Genomic DNA, 26,528 nt, shown 5'->3' with positions numbered 1-26,528 from the left:
AACAAGCTAAATGATTGTACAAAGAACTGTTATCCTTCCTAAAAGCTTGCTCTGTTTTTCTAAAGACTCATTCTGAATTATCTATCAAATAAATTGGGAGAAATATCCTGTGGCTATCTGATTCATTCTGTCCTTCCTGACCTGCAGGCTTTTCATAAGCCATGTCTTTTGGTTTTTAACTTGATACCTTTCCTTGCTCTGATTAGCAAAGATAAGATTATTAGTTCTATCCCCAAAAGTGCCTTAGAGTTACTTGGTCTGCATCCTTAGTATTTGTGCTCCTTCTGTGCACACCCATCTTTCTCCTCCCCATGTGTACTCTGTGTGTGCCTGGCCAGACCCCTGCCCTGGTAACTTGAGCAGAGAAGGGAGTACAGCAGTCCTCTCCATTAGAAATCAACCTTTCCCCAACTGGTCCTCACTTACTTGCTAGGGACATGCAAGGTGTCTCTTTTTGAGTCTGGCTCAACATCGAACTGGCCTGATTCAGGCAGTCTGAGTTTGAACTGGCCTCCAAAGGTGGGGGGAGGGGGGCGAGTGCCAGGCAAAGTTTGAACTGGACTGCCCCCGGTTCGAAGTACTGGCTCGTGAACCAGCTTGGGGGGGTGTACTTGTGAAGGGGAATCTGGCTAGGATTCCCTAGCCTAAAGGTGGTGGGGTGAGTGCAAGGGGCATTCTTTACCTTTAAAATGAAGGCCCCAGGGGTGGCAGAGGTGGTGGCAGAGACATCGGAGGCACTAGGGGCTGCTCCAACCCCTCCGCCAGCCTCCCAGATGAGAGTCTGGGCCAGCTGTGGCCCAGTTTGGGCCTCTGTGCATGTGCAGAGGTCATGAGAGTGGTCTCTGCGCATTCACAGAGGCCTGGGCTGCAGCCAGCCCAGATTGTCATTTGGGATGCTAGTGGGGGGGGGGGGATTGGAGGAGCCCCTGCTTCCACCTCCAGTGTCTCCACTGCCACCCCTGGGGCCTTCCTTTTAAAATGAAAGCCCTTTCGCTGCCCACCACCTGGGTTGACAATCTCGCTTTACTATCCTTGGTGGCTTTACAATCCTAACTGGATTTCCCTTTACAAGTGTACTCACCCCGAGCCAGCGTGGCTGGCTCGATGGCCAAACTGGACCTGACCTGGTCTGGCTGAGCCCAGACCAGGACGGCCCAAATCTGGTCTGGCTTTGAGCCAAACTGGCAAAGTTGGTTCCGTGTACATCCCTATTACTTTACTGGCTCACCAGCATCCATTGGGTGAGGCTGAGGGAGCAGTTGGCATGTGAGTCACACTGTCTACTGCTCTGAAGGCTGAGAAGTGGCTGGGTAGACTGACAGGCACATGATGGAGGCAGTCCCAGAGGCAAATGGCCTAGTGGAAAAATCTTGCTGTGTAAATGGAGCTAGTGATAGGGAAGCTCTAACATTAGAAGAGAGAATGGGTAACACAAGTTTAAGATTTTGTGTGTAGAACATTGAAAAATATTCTGTTGTTTTAGACTTTGCCTAAAAAATAACAACAATAACAATAACAATAATAAAGTTTTAAAATATTCTAAAAGCTTTAGACTTTTAGAGTTATCCACCTAACTCCTAAGTGTTGGGTAGATATGGTTCACACATACACAAGAAGGAGCAATAATATAACTCAAAATAAAAAGGAGCACCAATATTTTGTTCGTGAGGCATGTGAGTGATATCTGTGATTTGTCTAAGATACAGCTCAGAGGTTAGCAATGTATGTTCCCAAAGGAATGCATATATAGTTTACAGGCTCTTGCTGGAATCCATGAAATATAAACATTCTGGAGAACATTCCTTTTTGAATTTCCCTTGAATCCCTTTTGGAGGATTCCCATGACTGGCAGTAGTGCCAGTGTGTGTGCGCAAAGGCAGCAACTTCTGTGTAGATTTCAGATTCAGAGCTGAGGAAGAGGAGCTCTCCACAGCTTCTGTGGAACACTGTCGTGTATACAAGGCAATGTGTTCCATCTCTGAAGAACCTCTGCCCCTTTCCCTCCCCAGTTTCCTAGTTGTTGCTATGAAGCTTTTCATGGGAGAGCAAAAGGTTGCAGCTCCCAAGTTTTCTTTCAGGCTTTCCAGCTTCTTTCCAGGTATTATCACAAACTTGTGCTGTGTATAGCATTTGCTGTATCAGCCTTGGGATAAGATCAAATTTGCTGTTGCACATTTATATATACAATAGTTCTTGTCTGCCAGGCCTTTGGTTCTCATGAGTTGAGAGTGGTGGTGATTGTTGGTGCTTCATGTTCTGGAGCTGAAGAACACTGTTTTGAAGATTATCTTGGAGTGTTACAGTCAGTTCAGTTATTCATTTCCCCTTAATTAGCCTTGTCTCAATAATACAAAGTACTGATCACTTAGGGTGCCTGGAGGATAGTAGATAAGCACAGCAAAATAGCTTTCCTATGACTCAGGCAAGTATATACCAACCCTTCATGCTGCATTGGAAGGTCTGTGTCAACTTCCTTGCCTGACTGAGCCACCAGATCTGAATTAGGTGGGAAATCCTTCCTGATCCCTAACATAGTAATCAGTTATACTCTGAGGCCAAAATAACATGGCCCATAATATCTGCATTTGCTGTCATTTCCATGTGTATGTTAATCTTTGTGGCTTTTGAGAATCGAGAATTAAAGGGAAACTAGCTTTTAACATTTTATCAACAGACTTTACAAACAATTATTCATAGGAAAAAATATCATCATCATCATCAAAACATGGCAGTGCTTCTAAGGTCAAAGCCACACCTAAAGATACACTAGGTCCATACAATTTAAACTCTGTCATATTAATTATAATGTGAACTCTCAAAAACTCTTTGGTTGGTCCCAGTTAAAGAGTAACTCAATCTGGTACTTCAAGATCAGGATATATTGGGGTCAAGGAAATTTGTTGAAAATAAAGAATAAGTTTGTTCCAGTTTGCTAGGAGTGTCATTTTATATAACTTTAAATGCCTTTTTGTTAATGCTGCTTTTAATTTTAAGGGCCTTCAAAGCGGCTTGTAAAAGTGCCCCCAAAATACTAATAGTTATTGTTCAAAAGCTATGGGGGAAATGAACACTTGGAGAATACATGGCCAACATTGTACCTGAAGTTAGAGCCACTTTATGTTTTTTCTACATGGAGATAAGCTCTGTCAGAAAAATGCCTATAACCTTACAAGTCTTTTACCACAAGTATACAGGCTGGGAAACCAAACAGTGGTGGCAGAAATGGCTGCATGAAATGGTTGATGTGCTTGTTTCCTTTAAGAAACTATGAACACAGTTTTTTATGTCTTTGTTTCTTGAATCCCCAGATTGAAGAGCCTTGGCAATGGCATGAGATGTGATGCTGGTGGCAGGAGAGGTGGGGGAAGTCACGGAAAATCCATCAAGTGGACCCAAATGGAAGGTGTCTCTATATCTCCATCTCCTACAGCAGTACATTGCATCACATGCCATTGTTGAGGCCCCCTTGGCTTGTCTTAAGAATTATTAACTAGAAATTTTTTCTTAAACCCCTGGGCCAATAAATAATATGAAAAGGGGTCAGTTCGGATGAAAAACAGCTTATACATGGAATGACATCAGGGTCATGGCAAAAGTGCCAATGTGATCTCTGCACAGCCATGAACTGTGTGTGAAGGGTGTTCATTGGAATTGCCCCTCTATGCATGCTACAAAACCCTTTTTAAAAAGGTTTGGTAGCACTTGTAGAGGGCAAATCCAATGAATACCCCCTCACATGCAATTCAAGGATATGCTGAGATCACATCGGCTATCCTGTAGTGAGATTGGGGCGGGCTCGTTCTCTGTGTGACCACGATGTGATCATGTCCACTGAACCAGCCAAAAGTTGTTATGACTGTGGGATTTCAGTATTGTTTTTGACTGCATGATTTGGAGGAAACCTTGTAGATCATCTAGTCCAACTGCCTGCTTGAAGCAAGAAATTCAGAACAGTCCCAACAGATGGCTGTCTAGCCTCTGCTTGAAGACATCCAGTGAAGGAAAATCCACCCACCCCCTCAGTAGCTGGTACAGTTGTCAAACTGCTTTTACTTTTTCGTTTCCCCTAACATTTAGCTGAAATCTACCCTCCTATAACCTAAGCCCATTAAATGTAGTTCTGCCCTCTGGAGCAGTAGAGAACAAGTCTTTACCCTCATATGTGATTAGCCCTTCAGGTATTTGAAGTGTACTATTGTGTGATGACTAGCAAGCCAGAGATTGCTGGTTTGAATCCCCTCTGGTATGTTTCCCAGACGATGGGAAACACCTATATTTGGCAGTAGCGATATAGGAAGCGATATAGTAGTGATATAGGAAGGTGCTGAAAGGCATCATCTCATACTGCGCGGGAGATGGCAATTGTAACACACACACACACACACACACACACACACACACACACACACACACACACACACACACGTATTCTACCAAAGACAACCACAGGGCTCTGTGGTCGCCAGGAGTTGACACCGATTTGATGGCACACTTTACTTTATTGTGTCCCACCTCCCTCCACCAAACTCTTTTCTTCTTCAAGCTAAATATACCTAGTTCGTTCAAGGTTTCCTTTTCCAAACCCTCTTTTTCATGACTCTTTTCTGAACGTGTTCCAATTTGTCCATATGCTCCTTAAAGTGCAGTATCCTTCCAGATGAGTAGTGCAGGATAGAGTTGACTGTCACTTAGTCTAACATATAAGGTGTGGTTCTTTTAATGCCATCTAAAATAGCTTAACCTTTTCCCACCTGCATCCTACTGCTGACTCGTGTCCAGCAGTTCCAGCTGAGAGCCAGCATGGTATAGTGGTTAGAGTGCTGGACTAGGACTGGGGAGACCCGAGTTCAAATCCCCATTCAGCCATGATACTAGCTGGGTGACTCTGGGCCAGTCACTTCTCTCTCAGCCTAACCTACTTCACAGGGTTGTTGTGAGGAGAAACTCAAGTATGTAGTACACCGCTCTGGGGTCCTTGGAGGAAGAGCGGCATATAAATGTAATAATAATAATAAGTTCCTAAATCTTTTTAATATGTGCTACTGCCAAGCCAGATATCTTTCATTGTAGTTTTCTGATCATTTTTTAAAAAAACAACAACAACCTGACCTTCCTCTCAAGTGCAGAGTTGTCCATTTGTCGTTGAGAATTTAGTTTTGTCAGTTTCAGCTCAGTGTATTGATGTTATTTTGAATTTTATTCTGTCCTTTAAGAAAAATTTTCTGTCTTCCAAGGTGTTGGCTATTCCTCTCAGGTTTGTGTCATCTTCAGAATTGATGAGTGTTTCACCTCTCATCCTAAGCACTCCTTAACCAACATTCAAAAAATGTTGAAGAGGACTGGGCTCAGGTTAGAGCCCTGTGGTACCCTACTCAGAATTTTCTCCAGTCTGATGAACCATTAACTAGCACTTGGATATGGCTTTCCAACCAGATATTAATCCTCCTAACAATATTATAATCCAGCCCTCATTTGACCAATTTGTTAGCCATATTATATGTGAATTTTGTCAAATGCTTAGCTGAAACAGAGGTAAATTACGTCCACAACTTTTTAAAACCGCTAAGCTAATGACCTGATAAAAAGGTAAAGAAATAAGACCATTCTGGCTGGATTTGTTTTTGACACATCCATGCTGGTCTCTGCTAACCACTGTATTGTTATCAATATGCTTTACACATTGATTGCTTTATAATCTTGTACTAGCATCTTTTCTGGTACTGACGTAACACTGATCTAATATTGAAGAATATTTATTTCTAGATCCTTTCCCTCCCCACCACCCTTTTAAATATGAACTTTATTAAGCAAATTTTGTTTTTCCAAAAACAAGATAAAAGATTATTGTAAAATAGACTAACAAAAATATATATGTGTACATAGAAATGTATACATATACAAAAATAATGTTGGCATAATAAGAGACGAATATTTTAATATTATCAAACTATTGAAGGCTTCAAGTTGGGAAACAGAGAATTAGAGGAATATTTCATTAACCATAGCAAGTTAGAAATATGCACATTTATATCTAAGATCTACACTCACACTTTGGAAATAGCTTAATTGTAACATGCACACAATATAATTTCCATAGACAAAGTAATTATCATAGCATTGGTATACATAGTTGGATTTCTATCCTTCCTCAATTATTGTATTAACTTGTTCATCATTGTCAATTCTTGCCAATCCATTGATTTTTGGTAAGTTGTTGGGCTGTTTCCCACAGCTTTGCAATACAAATCTTAGTTGCTGTTTAAAGATGTTTGACAGTGTCCTGTCAAAGTAGCCAGGTTCATTTCCAGTATTTTTTTATTTTTTTAAAATAGAGGCATGGATTTATGATCCACATTGGGTCTTAATATGCAATGGGGCGATTCACACGATTGCCCTGGGCAGGCGGGGAGAGCATGGGCGGAAGGCTGCTTTCATCTTGCCTTCTTCTCAGACGACCAAGCAGGTCTTTTCGGCATGCCTCCCGTATGGCCAGCCCTGCTTCATGCAGTTCCATGAAGCACGGAGCAGGGCGATGGGATCCTGGGCCGGAACGTCTTCTGGCCTCTGAGCATCTCTCAGTGCAACATGTGGAATACACATTGCACTGGTGATTCCCCACTCAGACAGGTGCTCTGTGTGCCTGTTCCTGTGACTCCTTGGGCTGCGTCTCTCTCTCTCTCTCTCACACACACACATACACACACGTGTTCGTTCTCTCTCTCTCTCTCTCTCTCTCTCTCTCTCTCTCTCTCTCTCTCTCTCTCTCTCCCCTCCCCCATATGCAACTGAATACAATACAGTACAAACCTCTCTGACTACTTTAACTTTAAAACTTAGGGAAACAATGTAGTGATCCAACTTTCTGTCCATCTGCTGCCTTCCACTGTGGAAGGGGAGAAGGTGTCACAAGCAATTGTGAGACACAGAAAACAAAGTAGGAAAAAAGCTGGGATTTCTTGCATCAGAACCTTGCACGGCCAATATAGAGTTCTTTGGCTTGTCCTGGTTTAGGGGTACAAGCCTACTGCCCAAACTTTCTCCACCAAAGACTGTGTTTTTGGTGCTATTCTATACCAATTTGGGGACCTTCCACCAATTTCAATTAAGAATATTGGTGTATCTGCCCTGCATAATCTCCACCAAAGACTGTTAATCAAACTGCCTCAAGGGTGTTTGGTTGGCACCCCCAGTTTGGGAGAATATGGGGAATTTAGCTCAAAAGGAGACATAGTCCCAATCAGCCTTAATTTGTGCAAGAGTATGAAATCAAGAAGATTGGCTTGAGAGAGAGGTTTTAATTAACAAAAGGCTTCCAGGGGCATCTGGTAGACCACTGTGTGAAACAGGATGCTGGACTAGATGGGCCTTGGGCCTGATCCAGCATGGCTGTTTTTATGTTCTTAACCCTGTTATCCCCAAAGCCATTGCAGCAGAGGAAACAAATTCTGGTAAGAAACTTATCATAGTATTCAACATTAATAATAACCAAGTCCTGTTGAAACACATGGAGCACATTGGTCACAACTAATTTAAATTCTGCTGTTCAGTGGACCTTATAGTGCACTCCTATGAATGTCTACTTGTAGAGTTCAATGGGAATTATTCCCAGGTGAGTTTTATAGGTTTACAGTTTAAAGTGTAGGGTGATGGGGTATATTTATCTTTCTTTCCCTATGGTGTATGAGAAGGAATGGAGAAGGCACCAATCTTCCCTTCTTGATTCCAGATGTACCTTTGCTTTTAACAGCTTTTGGACAAGGTACAATCTTTGCACTGAAGGATTTGACATCTTGGATTGGCACTGAAGGATTAGGGTTTCCTTTTGTTGGGCTCACTGTGGGACTTAACACATTTCTTCACTGTCCCAGGTGGAAATGGATGAGGTGAAGGGATCACACACCTCACATCAATCAAGTTTGCTTATCAAGGTCTATATTTCGTACTCTAGCCTCTTATTTGATGTTGCACAAGGTGCTTCTTTTTGTGCTTCATCAGTTGACTCCTTATTCCCTGTTGATTGTTGCAGAATAATTAGTATTGTATTTTAGTGCATACAATTTTTAACTCTTAAAGTAATCCACAATTTTTGGGTGTGTGTGTGTGGGGGGGGAGCTATACATTCTTATTGAAATCCTGACAAATTCCAGGGTTTTAAAATTTTAAGTAACAAAAAACTCTCATAGTTGCAGAAATAGCCTTGAAAACATGAGCAGTATATTGTAAAGTCTTTTCATTATAAGATCCTGTTGCATAATGTTAAGAGCCTGTGTAAGGGGATCAAATTAATGAAACCTGCTTCAAGACATGCTGTATTAAGTTATTCAATTCTGAGTGAAGGCAAAACTGATTCCACTGAAGCAAATGTATACAGAATTACTTTAACAGAGTATAGTGGCTACTTCCACCTTGAGTTTTCCACTGAGTTGCTAACGGTGATGCACCTTAGTTACAGATAGTTTTGATAAGTAATGACAGGGTTTCCTCTGTGAAACTACACAATGCAAACTAATGAAGGCTTCAGTTAATCCGTCCTCCTCCTTGTAGGCAAGAAATTACTGAGCTGTTTAAAATAGCAGATCGTTCCAGGAAAGCCACTGTAAACAGAAAGTGCTCTGTCTCTAGGAAACAAAGATGCCCAAGCTCTTTTGCTGCAGACAAGCCAATAAGTAACCCTAGTTTAGTAAGAACTTTATCTTTGATGGCATTGCTCAGAGTAATGTGCTTGAATAGGGCTCCCAGTGACAGCTATGGGAGATCGAGAATTCACTAGGTGGTTTCCTCTCACAACTGGTAGTGGAGAAGTCCTATTTGTATTCCAAATTGTGACTGCTGTTCAGCAGATTAGACTTTATCATTAGCTTTCTGTTCCATAAGTCTTCTATAAGTCTCATGAGCTGGTTCTTGACTCTAGTGATTTGGCACTACTAGCTAGTGTAATTATGTAAATAGTAAAATAGTAAATAGTGTAATTATGGAAGCTGCCAGTTGCAGTAAATTATAATCCAGCCCTATTTAAACTGATGGTCTATGTTGATCACAACGAATATAAATTCTTTTGTTTCCAATGGAACTTATAGTGTAATTTTTTGAATATCTGCTTGGAAATAAGTGTTCATAGAGTTCAATGGAACTTCTCCCCAGGTACGTTTATATAGGATTTCAGCTTTAGTCACAACTAACTGTAGATGGATTGAGGCTTCTCAGTTTTATCTGAATGTTTCTGGCATTATAATTTTACCATTGCTCATAGCTTTGAGCATTCAGTTTTCCCTGTATTTAACTTAAAAACAACAACGACCACCCATCTATGCTAAATTCAAGGCCAAGAAAATCTGAATACTGTACTGCAGTCAGTATAAATGATGCAGAATTAAACAAATTTACATCATTTTTGCATAACTTGGAAGGGGCAAAGGAAGTAATGGAAATCCCAGCCCATTGGATCCTTACATATCACTATATTCAAACTTATCTTTTCAGCATTAAGGGCCAGAAATTTTAAAAACAAACATTCTGACTCGTATACTCAGGATACCAAATTCCATGACCAACATAACACTATTTATTTGCTCAGTGTAGTCATGGAATACTCACAGTCCTGATCATTACATGTCATTTTTCTTAACATTATATGGGCCTTGCCCCATATGTCCCTACCCGCACCTTAAGAGTCCCTCCTCCGGGTGCCTCCTCCGGATGCCCTTAAGAGTCCCTCTTCACGAGGTGAGGTGGATGGCTACCAGGGAGAGGGCCTTTTTGGTGGTTGCACCCCATTATGGAATAGCTTCCCCAGTGAGGCTCACCTGGCTTCACCACTTTGTTCTTTTAGGCACTAGGTAAAGTTCATGCAGGCCTTCTAAATTTGAGTTTTCATGTTTGATCTGATTCTTAGACTAATTTTAAAATGAGTTTTAAGCAGCTTTAAAAAATGTATTTTGTTTCCCCCCCCCCAACCTTTTCTAATCTGTTATGGTTAAATGTGTTTTTATTGTATGTTTTAATCTGCTTTTGTGAGCCACCCAGAGAACAATTTGTTATGGGGTTGTTAAGAAATAGAGTTGTTGATCATCATCAACATCATTATCATCGTCTGAATTATGGTCTTGCCGAATGCAAAGTATATTGCGCTTCTGGTAATTGTCCTTTTTTAATTCTACACCATTAGTGCAAACTATGCCTTGATTATACAAGTAGGCAGCATCTGGGTTCCATTTCAGTTCAAGTAGTACCTGCCCCGTTTGAACAGGCTGAGATCCCCGCCCCCCCCCCTCCGCTTAACAAATCTAATTTTGACACAACCGTCTGATCTATGTATGTAGACCCCCTCAGGCTCATCTGGCCAGCTGGCAAGGTATAATGCAGATTTTTTGAAAGACTACTTTGGAAGTCCTGCATTTCAGCTTCATACCTAGCTGCCTAAATTTTCCCTCCTGGATATGCCAGTAGAAGAGGGGAGGGCCAAGAACAGCCTTTGGTTTGTCAGCTTTTCTGCTGCCATCTAGTAACATCTGTGGCAAGCCCCAGCTATTTATATAGAGGTATCATTCTGTACTCCTATTTTATAACTACTTTACACAATGAAGTTCTTTTTAGCGGCTTTGATCAGCTAATGGAAAGGCTGGATGTAAGTAGAATAAGTAATCTGATTTACGTGATTAATCTGTAGGTGGCCTAAGCCATGGAGGTTGTTGCTTTAACAGCAGAGCATTTGATTTGATAGCACTTGGGCACTCGAACTCCAAGTGGTCAGTGACGGTAAAGCACAATGAACTCTTAACAACATTTGTTGAAATAAGCACATTTCATAATGTCTGATGTGGAACTCTGCTTCCCTAAGAAATTTGCTGCTTCCCCAAGAAAGTGAATTTGAATGACTATACTGAGTCGGCATAAAGTTTTTTATAAATTCTTATCATCATTTGTCTGCTACTACAGTAACAGACACTGACATGGAAATCAATGTGTTATAACTTTAGAAACAAAAACTGATTCAAAAGACTCATTTCCCAAGGAGAAATGAAACTGGTTCTGTGCATATTAGCAATAGCAATAGCAATAGCAATATTGCAGATGACTCATTGCTGTTTTTAGCCTGGAAAAGAGAAGACTGAGGTGGAACATGATAGCACTTTTTACTAAATACCTGAAAGGCTATTTCATAGAAGAGGGCCAAGATTTGTTCTGTGTTGGCCCAGAGACTAGATCTAATGGACTTTAAGAATGGTAGATATTGGTTGAAGACTAGGTAGGAAAAATATCCTAATGGTAAGATCAGTTTGACAGTTGCCTAGTCGGGTGGTGGAATCTCTCTTGCTGGAGGTCTTCAAGCAAAGAGTGGACAGCCATCTGTTTGGGATGCAGGATTTCCTGCATCAAGCAATGAGTTGGCCTGTGAACAGTGTTCCCTCTAACAGGGATTCCCAGATGTTGTTGACTACAACTCCCAGAATCCCCAAGCAAAGGCTATTGCAGCTGGGAATTGTAGTCAACAACATCTGGGAATCCCTGTTAGAGGGTAAACTGCCTGTGAAGTCCCTTTTAACGTAATGATTTGATTTTGTTTGTAGCTGTTGTCATGACAGAGCATTCTGGAAACATCCTTTTTGATTAAGCAATAGGGCTTTTCATTTTCAAGAAAGAGGCTGCAAGCTGTTTCATAGGCATTATCAGATTTTTCTGAGAATAGCAACTTCTGGTTTTTCTTCTTCTTCTTCTTCTTTGGTAAATGACAGATGAGAAGTTTTACACGTGGCACTAAGAACAGTTTTTAGGCTCCAATACTAGATTCTTGCTTCAGTATACAGATGTGAGAAACTGTAGTTCCTGGCATTACTTGTGATATTACTACAGTGTAGAAAAATGTACAGTGTACATAACTACAGTGCAGAAAATTAATACAATGTGTTACTACAGTGTACATTACAAAATGCAGCAGATATATGGTACTACAGTTTCTGGTGTTGCTTATGGAAATGCCACTAAAATGTTTTGGGCATAAAGAAACAAAATTTCAGACCACCGTTGCAATGATGATTCAGTTCATCTGTCTTTTGCTGTAGTTTATTTAACATTAAAATAAAATATTGATTAAGAATGGAATATGAAGCACATAAAAACGGAACAGCAGCAAGTTTAAGGCACATCCAGATTAATAAAGAGAATGCAAATTGGAGATCTCTAGCTAGTGAGTTCCTACAGAACCAAAAGAGTTTGATATAGCTACGTTTAGTTTAACCCTAAACTGAAGCTGAAGCTACAAGTGGCAGCTGCAGATCTAAGTCAGGATTACTGCTCCAATAACATAGGAGGTAGGTGGGTAAGTCCAGCCTTAAAAGCAAAAGGGGCATGCAGCCGAGGAGCACTGAAACCTCTGCCTGCAGCGTTCTCTCTCACATAATCACTCTCCCTGATGCCACTCTTCTCTCAGCCAGTCTCCAATACTGAAAGTGAGAGTGATTGGGAAAAGAGCAGGTCAGTGCCTTTGCTCTTTGCATTAGACATTTAAAGGTAGGGTAAAGGTGTGCTGTCGAGTCGACTCCTGGAGACCAAAGAGCCGTGTGGTTGTCTTTGGTAGAATACAGGAGGGGTTTACCATTGCCGTCTCCCACGCAGTATGAGATGTTGCCTTTCAACATCTTCCTATATCACTGCTGCCCGATATAGGTGTTTCCTGTAGTCTTGGAAACAAACCAGTGAAGATTTGAACCAGCAACCTTTTGCTTGCTAGGCAAGTCATTTCCCCGCTGCGCCATTAGGCGGTGTACATTTTATTATGTAGACATTATGTACATGTCTGCATAAGTAGACATTTACTCTCTAGTTATACATGACTGGAACAGATCTGGCTTTAAACATACTGAGCTGTTGCAGTCACATTTAGTTGAAGTTCAGCAACCTGTGGGGAGGGTGTGATGTGAGGAATGAAAATGGGAGCAATGGTTTGGGGCCAGGTGATCTTTCCTGGTGACCCAGAGCATGTTTTGACAGCAGTTTGGTCAGGCTTCATTCCACTTCAGTTCCTTGCTGACTTGGTACTTTATCTTTGCACATTTACTGTTCACATGCACTTCATTCTCCTGAAACAGCTGCTTTGGGGGTTTATAATAATAATGAGGATGATGATGCTGGTTTGCACAGTTGCATTCATATGCACTCCAACAAATTAAATGCAGCGGCTGATTGACATCCTGACTAATGAAGCGCACATGTAAGGAAGCTCTGCGCGGATGCACCAGGAGCCCTCACGCAGCTTCCTCCTGTCTTGTTGTGCATGCTGTTGTGCCGCATTACCAGAGATTCAGTGACATGTTTCCGATCTTGCAGAGTGCAAGTAGTACTCTTTTGGAGTGCAAGCAGTAATTTGAAGTGTTAGCCTTGTGGCACAACAGTGTGCACATAGAAGGACTGGGGGAGTTGTGCAAGAGCTCCTGGCATGTCTCCCACAGCCCCTGGTTTAGCTTCCACAAGAAGAAATAGAATAGATTGGGTGAGTGAGTACATGGATGCAAATGAATAATAAAGGAAGAATGAAGGCTAGGATAATGGGAGGGGGGAAGGATAGCAGAAGTCTAGGTAAACATGTGGAACAATTAAGAAATAGAACAGGTGACAGGTGATGCTATGGTTCACACTGTGTTAGTGCAGTTAACTGTAGCAGACTATGCGAGAACGCTGATCTGAAGTCAGTCCAAACTGTTGAAGGTAAGTGAAGCCAAATGCTTGTCACAGCATTCTCACTTTGTAAGGTGGCTTACAAGAACCTTTAAATAGCATTTAATGATGTCTGACTCTGAAGCCTTTTAATTTTCTGGCTGGATTTTTTGTTAATATTTGCTGGGCTTGCTGCCTTTTATCTGCTCTTATGATGATGATGTTGTCGTCGTCCCTGTTTTATATTTTATTTACATCACCTCCCCAGTGCCCGTTATCACTGAGATGGGCTCGTGCTGGGGCTGTGACATCATATACCATGTTGTGACTTTATAATGGGAGGCAGGTGGCAGTCAGCGGTGGCTGTGGAGGCCAGTGGGGGACAGTAACCAACAATGGTGCTGATGATGAGTGGGGGGCAAGCAGTGGGTGGGCATGGGCCTGTGGCTGTGGGGGGCTGCCCAAAATCTATACAGGGGCCAGCACTACCATTGCTATGCCACTGAAAAGTTTGGTAGAATGCAGCTTCCTGTGTAACCTGTGTAACTGATTTAGATTAAATAACTGGAACCTGGTACACATTCACACACACCTTTTACTCTTCTCTGTGCCTCCTTTGATCACAGCAACCAGCTTGTCAGCGAAGAATAAGCCGAGACAGAGAAATGTTGTCATAGGTTCCAAGCTAGTTTTGGACAGGAATGGCTCAAGAATAAACTGTCAGAAATCACATGTACATGGGGCTTCCTTCCCTCTTAACAGTTCTCAGATTCTTGTAAGGCACCCAATTCTCATTTTTAATAGGAAGACAGCAGGGTAAAAATCAATAGATTAAATAAATGGGAGGGAGAGGAATTCCAGCAGCAATCAGAAATGAACCTATGTCTGTAGAATGCAAACTATATTTTCTAGTATTATAGAATGTAAGAAAGACTTGGAAGAAAAATGAGATTATAACAGTGAGTAACCAATTGATGAAAAGCCCCTTTTGTTGTTGTTGCTTGGTAGGTAGTGGTTCCAAGGCATGTGTTCAACAAATTGAGAAGATGGATGACATTACTATGACTCCAAGAAACAAGATTGGTAAGGAATTCCCCTTACTTTAACAGGTACATTTGTAAAGTACTGAAATAAGGAAGAAGATTTCTGTCTCTCTCTTTTTTTTAATGCACAAACTAATTGATAAAGCTGTGGAGTTATTTTTAGGGATGTTTATGGAACTGGCTGGCCCAGTTTGGTTCGAGTCCAGATTGGACTCATACCCAACCAGGCAAGTTCAGTCTGGTACCCCCTCGAACTCCCCCAGCTCAGTTCAGTCTGGGGGGGAGCGGTTTGTGGACCTTTTTTGTTTTTTAAAAAATTACATTATTCCCCTCGGGGGAGTTCCTGGAGGTGGTGGGGGTGTGTGTCCATGGAGGTTCCCCTTCCCTCACCGTCTCTTTTTATTGTCCCCTCCGGCCGGTTCGGCTGGCTCTTCGGCTGGGTTTCAGCCTTCTCCCGGCAGCGCGGTGGCCATTTTGGAGGCCAGTTGCCTGCGCACTTGGCCTCTGAGAGGCTTGGGCCTCGCAGAGGCCAAATGCACGGGAGCACAGCCTCCAAAATGGCCACCGGGAATAGGCCGAAAACTGGCCGAAGAGCGGCCAAACCGGCTGGAGGGGACAATAAAAAGAGCCGGTGGTGGGAGGGGGAACCTCCATGGACACACACACCCTGCCGCTTCCAGAAACTCTGCCGAGGGGGATAAGGTTATAATAATAATTATAATTCTTATTACTTATTTATTTATTTTTATTTTATAACAATAAAAGGTCTGCGACCTCGGGGGGTGTTTGGTCTGGGATCGGACCGAACAGGGGGGTTTGGTTCGACCCCTAGCCGTCGAACCGAACCGGCTCGACATCGAACTTGCTCGACGTCGAGCCGGTTTGCACACCCCTAGTTATTTTAATCCATGTGAGTTTGATCATATTAATAAATTCACCCGCTCAGGCAGATCTTCTGTTTTATGTTCATCCTTTCAAATGTCATGCTTTGTAAAGCTTATTAGACTATTTCAAATTTTGGTTGTGCTAAACTGAGTTAAATATCTGCTTTACTGCATGCTTTGGCTCTCCTTTCAATGAGTTTTAGGATATAATAGTTTGCCTTTTAACACAACTCCTTCCCTCCTCTTAAAATGTTGATGTAATTATTGATCAGTGATTATTGTACTCTGTTTCTAATATATATATCTCCCAAAACCTACATCTCCGTTTTTACATTCCATGTCACTTTTCTCCCTGAATTCTGAAGCAAAGTCCAATCATGGCGGTGGGAGGGAGGGTTACACTTTACTGGGATTTGGAGATTTTGTGGGGCTGGGGAGCAGCCCTGGCTGCAGACCTGTTATTAAGAGGGAGTGGGGTTATGGCTAAATTGTAAATGATGCTGGAGGATATTTGTGGAACATTATGTACTACCTATGGGGTCTCCACTGTGAGATTTGCTGAGTCAATCAGAAACAGAACAAGCAACATTCTGAACAGTGAGTTGCTGTTTAGCTCAGGGCCCTTCTATAGAACGAGAGAGTGCGCCTGTGCAGTTAATTCTAGGACATGTAGTTGAGAAACAGAGGGATTTATGCTTCCCTAGGTGACATGTTCCCCCAAGAACTACAATTCCCAGTTTCGGGTGTACCTGTGGATGAAGAGTGGAGGGACAAAGAACCATATAACCACATTGATATAGGGACAGTGGAAGCCACAGTGTTGCTGGTAGACTTTACAGGTCCAACAGTGAGGTTGTTGACAGATTACATAGAGAAAAATGGCAACAGGTACAGGGTTGGTGCCTGAAAACAACATTTTTCTCAATTATTTATCTACTAACCCATCCACCAAATTATTTATTTTTATTTTTTTACATTTATATCCTGCTCTTCCTCTGAGGAGCTCAGATTGGTGTAAATGTTTATTTTTTATCATCACAATAACCCTGTAATGTAGGTTAGGCTGAGAGATACATGGCTGATCCAGAGTCACCCAGTGAGTTTCATGGTTGAATGGGTATTTGAACACGGGTCTTTAAAGTGAATTGTTCGCAGCCATGTTGGTCCATTAGAAGAAGAAAAGTTGACTAGATAATACCATTATTAAGATCAAGAACAACCCCCCCCCCGCCGCCCATAAAGTAGCAATGTAGAATGTAATTTCAGAATTAAAATTAAAAATTAGCATGGTACATGAGATTTTGTATATGTGGGATGCTGTTTCTGTAGAAGGGAGCCCATCTTACAAATTTCTAGTGGACCCAAAGAAGTGATGCCTGCTCTTAAGTCTTAATGGCAATAGAGTGGTGGTTGAAAGACAATTTTAATGCTTCGAATGGCCCTTCTGTTTTGGGTTGGCAACAGTTCCCATTGGTTTAATAAACTATATATAGACTCACTCACTTTGTCTTTCTTTGCACACTGTTGCAAGTATCCCAGTCTTTCTGTGTGTTTTCCCACAGTTTCTAATTGGTATCATCTGTATTGTGCTAGGCTGACTAAGAATAAACCCTAGAATCTATGCTAGAGGAGTCCTGTAATAGGATAAGTATAGTGCCTCTGAACATATGAAGAGTGTATTTCTTGCTATTGAATTGAGGTGTGTGTGTGTGTGTGTGTGTGTTCCTGTATTCATATACACACAGTTAGAATTAAGTGTTAACTGAGTGAAGAGACACCTTTTTAAAAGTGGTGATTCTCTTTATTTAGCAGGGGGAGAGCAACTGGCCCTGTCCATACCCAGCACATCGTTCCAGTGGCTGTTGTTGGTGTCTATCTTACGTTTCTTTTTTCAGTTGCGAGCACTTTGGGTGCAGGGAGCTATTTATTTTATTTATATCTATGTAATGTTTATATACTGCTTTTGAAACTTTTATTTAAAAGCAGTATATAAATATTTGTCATATTCGTAATTATGCATCCAGCTTAAGGGCATATGTTATTACTTTCACACAAGTCTGAGTCCCAGCACTTTAGAAATTAAGCACTGTTCCCATTTCTTTTTGCCAGCATAATGTACAATCATGGTCCTTCTGGTTTGTCCTCTTCTAGTATTTTCTCACAGAAGTCTCTTTATCCAGAACTCTTTGTCCTATCAAAAGCAAGTACTTCATTCTTTGCTTCTCTCATTCAGGGCTGTATTTGTTCCAGAATGTAGGTAAATCAGTAAATATGTCAGTAGCAGGGTTGAGCCCAGAAATAAGGATGTTCACGAACTGAGGTTCGTGCACTGATTTGGTGCACAAACAAATTTGCGTGGTCAGCATGGTGTTGCTGACCACACAAATGGCACCCACAAATGCGCAGATGCCATGTGCATGCCGGCGCCATGTGCAGGTTCTTGAGGGCAGCACTATCACAGTAGGAAGCTACATGCAGTGACGGAGGGCAAGTAAGGATCCATTCTCCTCTTTTTACAAATATCCCGATTGCCACTCTCCTCCCCACGGCACTGAACCTTGTCTGAAAAGGTTCTGTGCCGCACCAGTGCACGAACCTCAGTCTCTACCCAGAAACGATAGTTCTCCTTTACTTACATGAACCTCTACCCTCGCATCTCTACCCAGAAACCATAGTTCTACTTTACCTGCACACCAAACTCCACTCCAGTTCTTACCCACCTTCTTCCTTTGCAGAATAATGAATAGTTTTCCCAAAATAAAAACTTCCGATGCAGGATAGATCCAACTTGGGAAGAGTTTTGGTTGCCTTCTGTTCTCCCTTAATGATTGAGGAAACGGAGAGAAGCAGAAATCCTGAGATGAGGAGATTTTAAAATGGTACTGCTACATACAGATAACTGCACCTCATTGCTTTATCCTGCTTAGCTAACCATGAGAGGATTGAGAATCCTTCTCTGCTCTCCTTCTCCCTCCCCTCCCTAATTCACATGTTTTGTGGCAAGGTTTTACTCCCACAAGGATAATACAGCATTGATTGCACAGAAAAGTTATGTGGACCTTTTAAAATATTTTTCTGTTAGCACTGTTCTTGTCTCACTGGTTATTCAGTGAAACCGTGGATAGGAATTCACCCTTTTAAATCATTTTAAAATAAATTATTCTAAATAGAAGAGCACAATATATAGCTATGCAGGCAACAATGCCTGTGTCAGTCCAGTTTGTTGTCCTGAAATTGTAGTCACTTTGATATTCCATATACATAAGATGATGCAGCAGAATTTCCATATGATGGTACTGGGCTACCATAGGGCTTTTCTATTCCTTTGTGACAAATCTGAATAAAGTTTAGTTGCAATTCACATTGCTTATAGCCTTAATGATACAGGGAAAGGTTTAATCCCATGCAGCAAAACTTTCACTTTGGATCATTCCACAGTCAGAAGTTTATTTTAATTTGCTGTTATAATACACGATCCTTTTAAAAATGTATATTTATCTCACTTGGCTCTATAACCTTTTGTTGTATTCACTGAAGTGTAGTATGACCTATCTTGTAACTTTTTTATCTACAAATTTAGAATACTTTCTAAATTTATCTTAGGAATCAATTGCAATGTGGTTTTGTTCAAACATGAATAATGCTTTCATTTCCAATATCTAGGGCAGTTGGTAGCAAGGTTGCTTTTGTTGTCAGAATCTGAAGTGCATATTGCTATAAAGAAGAGAGGGATGACGCCTGAAATAGGCTAGAACCAGAATATTTACATTGCTGAGAGGAAAAAGACCCCCACCCCACCCCCCAAAAACCACCCTCCTGCAAATAAATTGTAGTTATCAGTGTAGTACATCTCTGTCCTCCTGAGGGTAAAAAGCACCTGTTCTTAATCAGCCACTTATCCTTGTGAAGATATATTTCATAAGCAGGCTCTTACACATTCACATATATCCTCATAATGTTGCAGCATTGGCATTTCCTAAAATATATGCTTTCCTGACCAACAGTGGGTTGAATTTTTTTGTTTGGGTGTGGGTTTATTTTGGGAAGAGAGTGTGTTTGGTGCGAGGATTGTCTCCAGAAGTTTTTTAAACAATGCAACTTACTCCTGAACTACTTCTTACACTTTTTGTAACCTGTTCACTTATTTGCAGAGTGCTTCAAGAAATTATTACTTGACCACATACCTGTGAAATTCCTTTTGGATTCTGAAATAGCATGGAAGTGGAGGAAATAGGCTATTAAAACAAGGCTCTAAGAATCTTAATCTCACAACTAGAAATGATGAAAGAATTCTTGGCCTATGATCTGTAATTAACTAGAACTGAGATCCATATTGGTTATGAGATTACAATGTGTACTTTGGGCTTTTGAGGTTCAGAGAGTGCAAAATAGCTTGTACTACCTGTAGCATTTGCTAATCTGCCCACCTTTGTGGAATGCGATTACTACACAAAATGTAACTTGTTAGTGTGATTGATCTTCTGACCTTTGTCCTGTCTGCAGTCCACTTTGCACACACTCCCCGTGGGTCATCTGGCTGATGTAATCTGTGTGGAAAACGTTGTGACATTGAAGCAGAAGGAAAAAAACAGTTGAAAGAAAATACCTGTCCTTTCTACTCCACCCTGCAGAGATATTCACTGTGATATATGGGGGATGTTAAAACAAGTTAAAAGTCAGGTTAAAAACCACAAAGTATTAAATTTCAAATTAAAAATTTAGAACCTACCACATAAAATAACCACAGAAGGCTTATAACAGCCTACCAGATATAAGCAGCAGATAAAACATTAAAAAGCCTGTTTAAAAAGATGTGTCTTTAGTTGGTTTTTTAAAGCACACTGAGGGAGGGAGCATGGTGAAGCTCCTCCAGGAGGGTGTCCCAAAGGTGATAGGCCACAACTGAAAAGGACTTGCCTCTAGTCTCCACCAACCTAATCTGTTAGTGGCGAGGCCATTAGCATGGCCTGAGATGCAGAACAGAAGACCTTGGCAGGTTCTTATGGGTGAATGCAGTCCAAAAGGTACCCCGGACCCAAATTGTGTAGAGGTTTAAAGGTCAAGACCAGCAACTTGAATCTAGCCGCCTGGAAGTGGACTGGTAACCAGTGAAGCTGCCACAGGGTGAGTGTAACACACATAAGCAACTTGCACCCATGAGTATCCTTGCAGCAGTTTTCTGGACCAGCTGAAGCTTCCAAACAGTCTTCAAGGGCAATCCCATGTAGAGGACATCCAGGATTTAGACTAACTCTGCACTTCAGGATTAGGATTCAGACTAAGTCTGTACTTCAGTATATAAACACACCCACCGCATTATATAAATCCCTGACTGTGCACTCACAACTCAGATGACAGGATATGTGATGTAGGGTTGTACTTCTCTGGGCATCCTTAGAGAACGCAAGAGGGAACCTTGGTGTGGCAACAATGGACAAAGGAATTCAGCATAAACAGTCTGGACTTAGAACGTACATAGAAAAAGCACAAGGCTATAATGTGTATTATTGATCCTCACAGGACCTCTGACTCAGGACTCCACAAACAAATGGAACACTCACTCTACTTAGTGGCACACCTAGGTCCAGAACCAACCTGGACCTGAAAGGCTTTGCCCCACCACCGCCGTGAGGACCCCCCTTAAGACTTAAAAAAAAACCCAACCTGACATGGCTGCTTCTGCCTCGGGGGGGAGACCCTCCAAATGTTCGGGGTGGTGCGATGGGCACAGCTGCAGCAAGAAGCAAGGAGAAAATCCCTCCTTTACATTAAAATACTGTGGCGGTAGCAGTACTTGTGAGGAGTGGGGGTGAAGAGGGGAGAGTTCCCCTTTACCTAAGTATTTTCCTTGACCCAGAGAGAGTGGAATGGGGCACAGCAGTGACGGCTGCAAGGGGGGCAAGAAGGTGAGAGCTCCCCCTTTTACTGAGATGGGGAGCAGCAAGCTCCTTCCAGTTCCCCTCCCTCCTTCCATGTGACTGCATGAGTCTCTGCTGTGCAGCCCGTTTCCAGCATTCCTCCATGTGAAGGAAGCAGAGAGGCAAGGGGCCTGTGCAATCACTTGGAAGCAGAGAGGGGAGTTGGAAGGAGCTCACTGTCCCCCATCCCAGTAAAAGGGAGAGTTCTCACCCCGCACACCATCCCTACAGCCGCCGCTGCTGTGCCCCATCCCACCCTCCTTCGGTCAAGGAAAATATTTAGGTAAAGAGGAACTCTACCCTACTTGCCTCCTGCCCCCCCGACCCTCCCTGCAAATACTGCCACCGCCGTACAATGGTGTTTTGGGGGGTTGTTTTTTTTTAAATGTAAAAGGGGGAACTTTCTCCTTGCCTCCCACCCTCACTGCAGCTGTGCCCCATCCCGCCATCAGCAGTGGGGGGGGCGCGCTCTGGGGAGGCCTCCCAGAACATTTGGAGGCCCCTGTAGGCAGGAGGCAAGTTTTCAAGTTTTCACCAGCCAATCTCAATAGGAGCTTAGTTTCGCCCCCAGCCATTGATTTCCCTCCGTGATCATGCTTGCTTTTGCTTGTGGCTGAAGCACTGCTCAGAGCAGCCAACTTTGAAACAGCAAAGTTGCCCTCGCCTTCTGGAGTCTGCCCCTGGTGGCGCAGTGGTAAAACTGCCTCCCTGTAACCAGAAGGTTACAAGTTCAATCCTGACCAGGGGCTCAAGGTTGACTCAGCCTTCCATCCTTCCGAGGTCGGTAAAATGAGTACCCAGAATGTTGGGGGCAATATGCTAAATCATTGTAAACCGCTTAGAGAGCTTCGGCTATAGAGCGGTATATAAATGTAAGTGCTATTGCTATTTTGTGCAGTGGTGGCAGCAGCAGCTCTTATAGGCATCAGTGGAAGCGGGCATCAGGGGACTGGACTGGAGCGATTTCATAAAGGGAGTCCTCATCCAAGTACTGTATGGGTATTTCAATGTTTACGCCAGCTGCGACCCTACTTGGAGAAGTCAGACCTGACCTCAGTCATTCATGTGTTGGAAAAATCTAGATTGGACTACTGCAATGCACTCTATGTGAGGCTGCCCTTGGAGACTCTTCAGAAGCTTTGGCTGGTCCAGAATGCTGCTGCAAGGATGCTCGTGGGCGTGCAAGTTGCTTCATGAGTATCACACCCATCCTGCGGCAGCTTCATTGGTTACCGGTCCGCTTCTGGGCTAGATTCAAGGTGCTGGTCTTGACCTTTAAAGCTCTAAACGGCTTGGGGCCGGGGTACCTGTCGGACCACATTCGCCCATATGAACCTGCCAGGGCCCTCTGTTCATCATCTCAGGCCCTGCTGATGGCCGCGCCACTAACAGAGATCTGGTTGGTGGGGACTAGAGACAGGGCCTTTTAAGTTGTGGCCCCTCGGCTTTGGAACATCCTCCCTGAAGAGCTTAATAATGCTCCCTCTCTGTGTTTTTAAAAAAACAACTAAACCACATCTTTTTAAAGAGGCTTTTTAATGTTTTATCTGCTGCTTTTGTTTTTTTTGTTTTTAGTTCTTAATTTTTCACTTTTACTAATAACTTTTAATTTGGAACTTTTAAAATTTGTAATTTTAAATGTGATTTTTAGCTTGGTCCTTAAACTTGTTTAATTTTATTAATCCTTTACTTCATATTGGATCTATTTTATTAGTATTGTACGCCACCCCGAACAGTAGTATACTTGGAGGGGTGGAGTATAAATATTTTAAATAAATAAATCCTTCATTGGGTCAGAGTTGCCATGCTGGTGGAAGTTTGGATTTAATGGGATAGAACCCCCGCTACACTGACATACTTGTAGCATAGGACTTGTACTTCAAGACTGCATCCCTGTGCACATTTATTTGGATAAACTTCTCCTGTATTCTACCAAAGAAAACCACAGGGCTCTGTGGTCACCAGGAGTCGACACCGACTCGATGGCATACTTTAAGCCTTATTGAAACCTGTGGGATTTACATCCAAGTAAACACACACAGGGTTGAGCAGTAAGTCTTGAAAATGTGGTTTCTTCCCTTGCTTATGTGTCTTGTGCTCTCACTCACATATTTTGCAATTTCCAACATCTCTGTGTACTTGCTACGTTTTCTTCCTCTTATTCAAAATGTGCAGCGGTACCTTGGTTATTTATAGCTGTGTACTTTTGCCCAAGGCTTGCTAATTTTACCCTTTATCATCTCTCTTAGTTCTCATGTGACAAAATTTTGACAATCGTTATTACACCATTGAGAGTTCCAGTAAGAAACATTTACTTGACCAGTACCACAGTGTTGTGTTGGAGAGTGTGTCTGAGACCAGAGATAGGATAAAGGAACAACACTGAATATGTAACCAACCATGATTAGTTATAAGTATTAACTTTAGTAAGTGCTGAAGTTACTACCATTCTGAAATAAAAGATGAACTAATCTGCAAGTGTTCACACTGGCTGACATTCAATGCAGGGCTAACTCAAGCAGTTCTGAACCACTTGCATTGCTGCAGGCATCTAAAACAACAGCTGAGGTGTTGCAGAACAGGGTTGTTCTGCTATTACTTAAATTAGTCAAATGGAAATCATGAGCATAGTGCAGTGATCTTCACTATCTTTTCACTGGTATGGCATCACGCAACTGCACGGGCACAATTTGAGGTTTTAACAGAACAGCCATATTCTGTTAATACTTCAGGTATTATTTTAGATGTCTGCAGCCGTGTAGATGGTTCAGAGCCACCCTGCATTTAGCCTGTGCTGAATACCAGCCATTGTCAGTAAGCTCAGAATCCCATCAGGACAGGTTGTTACTGATGACATGTGACTATCTTGAGGTGATTTGGACTTAAGGACCAATGCAGTAAACACTGTTGTCATATAAGCTGTGTTAGAAATCTCTTTCTCTTTACTGTAATCACTTGAAATTTTTTTGGCATCAAGTAGTGTTGACAGAATAGTTTGGTGAAAATAAGATTCTGTTTCTGCAGACCCCATTCTAAATACATTCTTTTTGTGCTAGTTGTTTGATATGCCTTTTAATGTATTGGCTTGTTTTAGAACAAAAATCTCTTTACAGTAACTGAATATTGTATTATGATAGGATAGTTTGTAATCCTGATCATATGCAAACACTTATTTTTGTGGGTATTGGAATGGATTTTGAACTGTTGCATAAATTTACTTACAGTCAATAAAACAGAATTCTAAATTCCAATTTTTAACTATCCTGTCTGCAGTATAGTTAATTTTTTTTAATCCTACTTCAAGTAGAAAAATAATGTAACAATCCTAACATTGCCTTGTTCATTCTTACTCTGGAAAACTAGCTGAACACTACCACACCCAACATACCATGAAATCTGCATTCTGTTGGCACGCCCATCCTCATTCTCTGGTCTGTGCAAACTGCAATGATGTAGATCTAGTTTCTGTGAACAGTGATAGGCTCAAAGTTTTTTTTTCCCCTAACGGGGCCTAGTTCCACCCACATAAGTCACAGGCTTTCTGCAGATGAACTGGATTTCCCAGTACGGTCTTCCTTCTCCTTTTCCAAACTGCTGTTAAGGTAGCTTTGTACACAGTGCAAGGAGAATTGCAGCTGGAGAGAAAGCCATGACTTGGGTGAGATGTTTTATCTAAAAGCTTTATCTAGGCTTGTATCATTTACAGTCCTTGTTGTGGTGTTACTGTCTTCGGTGTGGTTTTTGCTATAACTCTCTCTATATATATACAATGAAATCAAAAGGAAATAGACTGTCAGCTCTCTCTGACAGTCTGTCAGGGAGGAAAGCTGGTCTTATGGGAGGAGAGCTGGTCTTGTGGTAGCAAGCATGACTTGTCCCCATAGCTAAGCAGGGTCTGCCCTGGTTGCATCTGAATGGGAGACTTGATGTGTGAGCACTGCAAGATATTCCCCTCGGGATGAAGCCGCTCTGGGAAGAGCAGAAGGTTTCAAGACGATACTGAGCTAGATAGACCAATGGTCTGACTCAGTATATGGCAGTCTCCTATATTTCCTATGTTTTTCTGAGCAGTCCGTGTACAAAGTCAGGGAAGCTTTCATTAGAGCTGTGGAACTACACAGTGAAGCTACATCGTTAAAGCTACATAGAAATAGCATTTTCAAATGTGGATACTCTTAAGTCAGTCTGGCATAGTGTGCTTTCTATGCAGATGGCAAAGGCAGCAGTCAAAAGAAAATAAGATCTTTGTTTGATTATATTAATAAAATTTGTTAAGAATAATGGGTGCATGTATCTGAATATATATTGGTGCCCTTTGAATAGAGAGAAAGGGCACGAGGTACAGTAGAAGGCTTGATTTTTTTTTTTAAAGGCAGATCACAAAACATAAAGATGAATATAGTTTCTTCTAGGCAGAAAGCCAACTGCTTTATATTCCTGGAAAAGAGGAGAATTTAAAAAGCAAGGAGGTAATTTAGTCCTGTGTGCAGGCTATTTCATGGGCATTCATAATTTTTTTTGTTTGGGCTTACCCAGTTTCCTTAAAGGAGCTATCTTTGCTATCTAGGTCACTAGTAATACTTTTCAAAGTGTCCTAGTCTAGGCTTCACTAAATGTTTGTGGTTAACTTGCTTGGGACTACGTTGCATCTTTGATTGGGGGGAGGGGCAGAGGGTAGGGAGCCAGGGGTGACCATAGGCAGGGCTAATAGTAGGCAGGTCCAACCCTAATTTATAAACAGCCCATGGTTTTCATCATCTATAAAGTTGTTTACTTGTCTCAATCAAAATCTCCACCATTCACATCAGCACTTGGCAGCTGGCTATTTAGTGCTAATTTGGTGCTAATTTTGCCGTAGCAGTGCACTCTCTCTTACTCTAACATCCTCATCCTCCTTCTTCCCTTCAGAAGATCCATCCCTTCTATTATCAGCATTGCCTCCATTTTTGGGATGTGCACAAATAGAGGTTCGTGCACAGGTTTGGTGCTGTGGGGAGAGGAGCGGCAAGCGGAATCTTTAAAAAAAAAAAAGA

At 42.0% G+C, this 26,528-nt stretch overlaps 1 protein-coding gene across 5 annotated transcripts in view; it reads left to right on the top strand.

Annotated features, from left to right (window-relative positions):
- Positions 1-26,528, top strand: part of SGMS1 (sphingomyelin synthase 1) — a 115,476-nt gene that overhangs the window by 47,115 nt on the left and 41,833 nt on the right. For 2 of the 5 annotated variants that reach the window (XM_053309529.1, XM_053309530.1), the window contains one exon: positions 14,659-14,733. The exons of 2 other annotated variants lie outside the window; for them this stretch is intronic. The gene's annotated coding sequence lies outside the window, so the exon portion shown is untranslated. Of the gene's footprint in view, positions 1-14,658; positions 14,760-26,528 lie in introns of all 5 variants that reach the window. One more of the 5 variants, XM_053309531.1, reaches the window with a different exon arrangement.

This window comes from Hemicordylus capensis, chromosome 3, assembly GCF_027244095.1.
Source record: "Hemicordylus capensis ecotype Gifberg chromosome 3, rHemCap1.1.pri, whole genome shotgun sequence".
NCBI lineage: Eukaryota > Metazoa > Chordata > Lepidosauria > Squamata > Cordylidae > Hemicordylus > Hemicordylus capensis.
This window is presented reverse-complemented; position numbering and strand designations above follow the sequence as displayed.